This window comes from Tupaia chinensis, unplaced genomic scaffold (assembly GCF_000334495.1).
Source record: "Tupaia chinensis unplaced genomic scaffold, TupChi_1.0 Scaffold000256_1, whole genome shotgun sequence".
NCBI lineage: Eukaryota > Metazoa > Chordata > Mammalia > Scandentia > Tupaiidae > Tupaia > Tupaia belangeri.
The window spans coordinates 890,169-897,993 of record NW_006159736.1 but is presented as its reverse complement, the minus strand read 5'-3'; the positions used below and the strand labels follow the sequence as shown (position 1 = coordinate 897,993).

Below are 7,825 nucleotides of genomic sequence, written 5' to 3'. Positions count from 1 at the left end.
GGGCTGTCCTCAAATCCCAGTAAGTAACTAAAACTGCTCTAATGTAAAGTAGGTAGCAGAGCAGTAATTACTGCGCACACTTAAAAATGTACCAAGCTCATTTACCCTGTGTTTTTAAAGTGATACATAGAGTGGCTGCACTGACACTAATTAGTCTCATGGGTGAGGCCACAGGGCAGCTTGGGCAAGGGCTTGATTATTGCAATCACAGCTTATTCCAAGTCAGGCTTCATAAAAGCTTAAGGACTGGCAATAGTGGATGAGGTACCCCAGCCCCGACCTTTGAACAGGGTTACAGAAATTTATGGCGAGAATTGAATCTAGAGCATTTTGGACATGGGCACCACCACATGGAATCATCAGAATATCTTGGCTGAGAGTAGAACCATGTTTCCTCAGACAGCATCTTGCCCTGAATGGGGCTTGAGCAATCATTCTAAACATGTCAAATTCCAAAGACAGTGATGATGATGGTGCTGTTTGCCATGTACTGAATATTCAAGATACATTAGATATCCCTGTAGGTGTTTTACATGTTAAGTACTCAAAACTCAGTCAATCCTTGAAGCATTTTCTATTATTCTGTTTTACAGCTGAGGAAAATGAAGCTAAGAATAAGAACTTATCTGAAGTCATTTAGAAGGTGCACTGGGATTCAAACTCATACAATCTGACTGTTCACTCTCAGTCACCATTCCTTAATGATTTAAAATTTGACTTTGTGGCTCCTTATTTCTATAACTTAGAGTATGTTTTGGAAATCTCCAGATTTTGCTGTGTCAAACGTAAGACAGGAACACAAATTTGTAGTGGTATTTTTTTTCTTTTATTATTTCATGATTTCCTATTCATATTTCATTGTTCTATATCCCTAAAGCACACCATATGGCTTCCCGTAGTATGTATATATTGATAGTACAAGACAATCAAATCAAGGATATTACTATGTACATCATTTTCAACAGAGTACTTTACATTTGTCTGTTAATTATTTCTTCCCTGAGTCCATCTTACCCACCCTGTACTATCCAGCCATCCCATATGGTTAGTTATATTTACACCTGCCCTGCCTATTATTATATTTTAGGATCTTTCCATTTCTGCCATAGAATGTAGATATCTGATATTTATTATGTGGGAATATACATGCTTGTCATTTATAGTCTTGCTTTGTTTAGCATTAAAACTTCTATATTCATACATTTTGTATCAAATGACATGGTTTCATTGTTCCTTATGGCTGAGCAATATTCTGTAGTATACATGTACCACTTTTTCTTTCAATCTGTTCATTAGTTCTTGGACACTTAGGTTGTTTCTACTCTTTGCAATTATGAATAATGCTCTGGTAAACATGAATATGCAAGTTTCTTTCTGACTGAGTATTTTATTATCTTCTGGATAAATACCGAGGAGAGGCATTACTGGGTCATATGGTAGTTCTAGTTGTAGGTTTTTGAGGAATCTTCATATCATTTTCCATAATGATTGTACCAATTTGCATTCCCACCAGCAGTGTAGGAAGATTCCTTTTTCACCACAGACTTGCCAGCACTTGTCATTTTTTTATTTTCTTGATCAAAGCCATTCTTTCCAGGCTTAGATGTTATGTCATTGTAGTTTTGATTTGTGTTTTCTTTATTATAGATGTTGAACATTTTTTTCATATGCATGTCAACCATCCATATGTCTTCCTTAGAGAGTTATCTGTTCAATTCATTTGGCCATTTTTTTTTTATGTGTGTGTGTGTGTGTGTGTGAGCTGCTTGAGTTTTCAATAATCTGGTTATCAATCCCTTATTTGGAGCAAAACTTGCAAATATTGTCTCCCATTTGAGGTTGTCTCTTTATTCTAATTATTGTTTCCTTTGTTATACAGAAGTGTTTTAGGTTGATGAAATCCCACTTGCATATTTTGGAATTGTTGCCTATGCTCTTTTAGGGTGCTTATTTAAAAGTTTTTTTTTAGATTTTAGCCAAAGAATGCGTGCATTTGCTAGAGAGAGGCAGAAAGGAAAAGTGTGAATCACCCCCCCCCCGGGTGGGGGGGAATGGACATGTCACAATCCCTTCTCCATTTTCTTCTTGGGATCTTGGGCATGTGTGCACATGCACTTGACATGCTATTCCAGTGCCTGTGCTGGAATACCAACTACAGTCAGGAATGTGGGACTCCACTGCCTTGACCACCACTCCACCTGCTAGCCCATGAGGTGTCTTGTTTAAGAAACCTTTGCCTGCTCCAATGTCTTCAAGTGATGCCCCTGTGTTTTTCACAAGCAGTTTTATGGTTTGAGCCTTTATATTTAGGTCTTTGATCCATTTTGAGTTGATTTTGTTAATTACTGGAGATAGGAGTCCATTTTATTTCAGTTCTTCCAGTACCATTTGCTGAAGAGACTTTCTTTCCCCATTGGATTATTTTGTACCCTTTGTCAAAAAAACAGTTAGCTTCATCTTTTGGGATTCATTTCTGGATGCTCTCTTCTGTTCCATTGGTGTAGGTGTCTGGTTTTGTACCAGTACCATGCTGTTTTGATTATCATAGATTTGTAATATATTTGGAAGTCAGGTAGTAAGATGCTTTCTTTACTTTTTGCACAGTATTGCCTTGTTGATATGAGCCCTTTTATGATTCAAGACAAATTTTATGATTGTGTTTTCTATTTCTGTGAATAATGAATTTGTAAATTAATTTGAGTAGAATTGACATTTTTATTATGTTGATTCTTCAGGACCATGGGGTGTCTTCTCACTTTTGTGTATAACAATCAAACTCTTTTTCAGTTTTTAAGCTTTCTTTGTAGAGGTCTTTCACCACTTTAGTTAGGTTTATACCTAAGTATTTGTGTGTGTGTGTGTGTGTGTGTGTGTGTGTGAATTGTAATGAGATTCCTTTCTTCAATTCTCCCTCAGTATGTTTGTTGTTGGTATATAAAAACACCATAGATTTTGTATATTGATTTTTTTTTATCCTGCAACTTTACTAAATCTATTGATCACTGCAAGGTTTTTTTTTTATGGATTCCTTTGGATTTTCTATGTATATAATCATGTCATCTGTGAATAGGAACAATTTCACTTTTTCTTTTCCTATTTGAATGCCTTTTATTTTGCTCTCTTGTCTGATTGTATTGATAGAACTTCCAGTATTATATTGAAAATGAGAGGAGAAAGTGTACAGCCCTGTCTTGTTCCAGCTTTTAGCAGAAAGCTTCCAGAGTTTTCTCATTCAGTGTGATGTTTGCTATAGTTTTGTCATATATGACTTTCATTTTGTGGAAAAACGTCCTTCTGCACTTATTTTGCTGAAAGTTTTAATTATGAAGGGATATCATATTTTACAAAATATGATACATGGTCATGGTATATAATCTTTCTAACGTGCTGTGTGATTCAACTTTTTAATATCTTGTCAAAGATTTTTGTATCTGTATTCATCAGCGATATTGATCTTTAGTTTTCTTTTTTTTTTTTGGTCTTATCCTTGTCTACTTTTGATATCAAGATGATGGAGGCTTCATAGAACGAGTTTGGGAGGGTTCTTTCCATTTGAATCTTTTGAAATAGTTTGAGGAGAATTGGAATGAATTGTTCTCTAAAGTTTTGTAGAATTCGTAAGTGAAGCCATCAGAACCTAGGCTTTTTCTTGTTTGAAGACTAATTTTTACTGTTTCAATTTCATTTCTTGTTATTGGTCTGTTCAGGGTTTTCTATTTCTTTCTGATTCAATCTAGAATATTATATATATCTAGACATGTGTCCATTTCATTTAGAGTCTCTAATTTGTTGGCATAAAGGTACAGGTAGAATCCTCTGGTGATCTTTTGTATTTCTATTGTATCTGTTGTAATATTACTCATTTCATTACCAATTTTATTTATCTGGTTCCTTTCTCTGTTCTTCTTGGTTAGCCTAGCCAACAGTTTGTCCATTTTGTTTATCTTCTCAAAGAATCAGGATTTTCTTTTCATTTTCTGTATTTATAAAAATCTCTACTTCATTTGTTTCTGCTCTAATCTTTATTATTTCTTTTTGTCTAATACTATTGGGATTTGTCATCAATGTTTTTCTAATTTCTTGAGATGCGACTTTAGATTATTTATTTGTCATCGTTAGGTATTTCTTCTGTGAGCACTAATTGCTGCAACTTCCCTCTGAGGGCTGCTTTCACTGTCCCACAGATACTAGAACATTGTGTCTCAATTGTCATTTGTCTCAAGGAATTTTTAAATTTCAGTCTTAATTTCTTTAGTAGTTTGGAAGTTATTCAGGAATAAATTGTTTTGTTTCCATGCATTCGTGTATTTTGAAGGCTTTTTCTGTTTTTGTTATTTCAAATTGAAATCCATCATGGTTGGGAAAATTTGCTAGCTATAATTTCCATACTTTTATATTTATAAAGATCTGTTTTGTGTCCTGTTATGAGGTCAGTCTTCTAGAATGTTCCAAGTGGGACTGAAAAAAGTGTGTATTTAGCATTGTTGGGTGATATGTTCTATAATGTCTGTTAGATCCTTTGTTTTATGGTATCAACTAGTTCCCCTCTCTCTGTTTATTTTCTCCCTAGACGAAGGGTCCAGTGCTGACAGTGGAATGTTGAAATCTCCAGCAATTAGTGTGTTGCATCCTATCTCTTTCTTTAGATCTAGAATTCATTCTTTTACATATTTAGATGCTCCAGTGTTTACAGCATATATAATTCTTATGTCTTAGTGATGAATTACTCTCTTTAGTAATATTTAACGTCCTTCTTTGTCTCTTTTTATAGTTTTTATGGTAAAGTCCATTTTGTCAGCTATTAGTATTGTGGCTACAGCTTTTTTGTTTGTTTTTCTTTGCACAAAATGCCTTTTTCCATCCCATGACTTTCACTCTATGCATGTCTATTAGTAAAGCGTGTTTCTTATAAGCAGCATATTGAAGGATCCTGTTTATTTACTCATTCAGCCAATCTGTGTCTTCAAATTGGGGATTTAGTCCATTATTAACATTCGACATTATTATCTGTATGTACAGACTTATCCCTGTAATTTTGTTAGCCATTTTCTTAGTTGTTTTGTATTCTCTTATTTCTATTTGTCTTCCTTTCATTTTCCTTATGTAATATTACCGTAAGTATTTCTTGAAGAGCTGGTCTAGTGTTGGTAAATTCTTTCAGTTTTTGTTTTTCTGGAAATGATCTCATTTCTCTTTTCCATTTCAAGGATAATCTTGCCAGGTATAGTATTGGCTGATATATTTTTCTTTCAGAGTTTTAAATATGTCTTCCCATCTTGTCCATGCTTGCATTGTTTAAGTTGGGAGGTCTGAAGTTAGCCTTATGGGGGAGCCTTAGTAAGAAACTTGATGCTTATCTCTCAGTAGTTAAAAAAAAATTCTCTTCGTCTTTTATTTATTTTTAATTGTTTTATTTTTATTAACATGGCTTATTGCTATTCTGTGTACTTATTTAAACTGATTGTGATGACTTTTCATTTGTTTACACACGTTGCTTCAGTCTTCTCAGATGGAAGTAATGGGAGAAATACTTAAAATCTTTTCCATTATATTTAGTTTCATAAGAAGTGTTGGTGGCAATCAAAAGTAACTCATCTGCATAGATTTTCAATCCCGCCCACCACACAGTGATACCTGCTGCAAGGCCAATCATGAAGGTTTCGGCAAGGAGGACAATGCTGCTGACAAGCCTCACACCAACCTGCTCTGAATGTAGCATGCCTATTTTGCTACCTACGAGCAATGTACCTTAAAAACTTGACAGTAAATTTCAATCCTGCCCACCACACAGTGATAACTGCTGCAAGGAGGACAATGCTGCTGACAAGCCTCACACCAACCTGCTCTGAATGTAGCATGCCTATTTTGCTACCTACGAGCAATGTACCTTAAAAACTTGACAGTAAAATAAATGAATAGTATCAACATGTGAAGTTTTGTTTTGTTTTGTGTTCTTGAACTAAAGGTAAAGCTCAAAGCTCACTAAGACAAACTTTAGCTTGGAAGCTTCAACTATTTGTACTAAGCAACACTATCTATTTCCTGAGGAGCATCTACAGAAAGTAAGGTCAAGACCTGTGTTCAGGTTGCTTGCTACTGTACCTCAACATAGAGTTTATATGCAGCAGAGAGTCGAACAGTGTATTTATGCTCATGGATTTCATCCACTGTAAACTAAGGTTGTATTTTTGTTTTTAAAAAGAAGGCTAGGGAAGAGGTAAACATGACACTTTTTCTGCTTACAAAAAGTAATGTCCTTATAAAAGCTGACTAGTTTGACTATTCAGGGTGGTCAGGTGCAGGAAACCTTTTATTTCTTCAAACTGCTGCCTCTGCCAGCAGGACTTCATGTTCTCTTCTTTACATACTAGAACACCTTTACAGTCCAGTTGTAATTCTGTTTGCCCTAGAATTGGCAGAAAAAAAAAATTCAGTGCACCTGTTGCATCGTGTTCTGGCCTGTTCCTATATCTCTATTTCATGACCATCTTTTCATCTTTAACAATTCTGTATGTTCATCAGTGATGTTCCCATCAAACATTTGGAACTTCACTCCCTTTTCAGCTTCTAACTCAACAAGGGATTTCTAAAATCTCCTCACCCAATCTTTCACAGTGGAGATGCTGTACAGCTGCTCTGTGGTTGTGTCAAACAGTTCAGACAGGTGCAGAGCCACCATGGGGATCCTTACACCCAGTGCCACTGGAGAGATCTGCAAGTCTGCAGAAGGTATTCTCACTCAGTTTCCTTTTAACAGTCAATTCCTGGGTTGCAATGACTTTCACTGATAAAACCATTCCTATCATACATTCTGTCTTAAGTGCCTTCAGGTAATCTCCAATGGCCCCCCTGATCTTGGTGATGCCTGCAGTTTTCATAAGACCCTTCAGTAAATTCCCTTCTCTTTTTTTAAGTTCATGATCACCTTGGTGTCATCTACTTATTTTCTTCAGAAAGGTTGGGTATTTCAATCAATCCCTTATGCTTCATGCCAGATTCTTTCATTGTATCTTTCCAGCCTAGCTTCATCTGTGGAAAATAACTTTATAGTACTATCAACTGGGCTGGGGAGAAATGTAAATATGTTGGCATTTTCACTTTGCAAACTAAATGACATGATTTAATGTGTAAAAGAACTTGAAATAAAATAAGAACAAAAGCAACTTTTCAGATACACATGTGCAAGAGAGTCCTAAAAAGTTCATAGGACAAAAACAACTCTTCAGATACATATGTGCAAGAGAGTCCTAAAAAGTTCATAGGAAATGTGTATATGAAAAACTATGTATGGATGTTAATTTTTTTTTTTTGCTTCAAAATAAACTCAAACTTTAAATTAAAAAATAGAAGGAAGATAGTTTCACTCATAGAAGAAAGTCAGCTTTGTGGCTCCTGCAGGAAGCCTCGCTTTCCACCTGCTGTAGATCACTCATTTCACAGGACCCAGCATCATTCTCCATGACCAGGCCCTCCAGGAGCTCCTGCAGCTTTCCCTTGGACCAGCTGGTGACAGCCCACTCTGTCCAGTGCCTGTTGTTCACATTGGTGCCATCCTCCTGCTCCTATATGATCCAGTGCGGGTGGGCTGCCCCACTGCCTGCGAATCTCTCTCAGGCTCGTGGCTTCAGCACATCCTTGGTGCAAGACAATGGCAATGACTGCCTGTCTGATGACTATCTCTGTCCCTGGGCCCTGGGTCCTGGCAAAGGAGTGGTGCCATCACCTGCTATTCTCTCAGGCTCAGAGCTCCAGCTGTGTCGGGGGTGGGAGAGAGGTCACCACTGCTTCGCTGATCAGTGTCTCAGTTCCTAGACTCTGGGTTCAG

The 7,825-nt window shown here is 36.5% G+C and overlaps 1 pseudogene; it reads right to left on the bottom strand.

Annotated features, from left to right (window-relative positions):
• Nucleotides 1-6,257: 6,257 nt before the first annotated feature.
• Nucleotides 6,258-7,568, bottom strand: LOC114007931 (activator of 90 kDa heat shock protein ATPase homolog 2 pseudogene; annotated as a pseudogene).
• Between the last annotated feature and the right edge of the window lie 257 nt (nucleotides 7,569-7,825).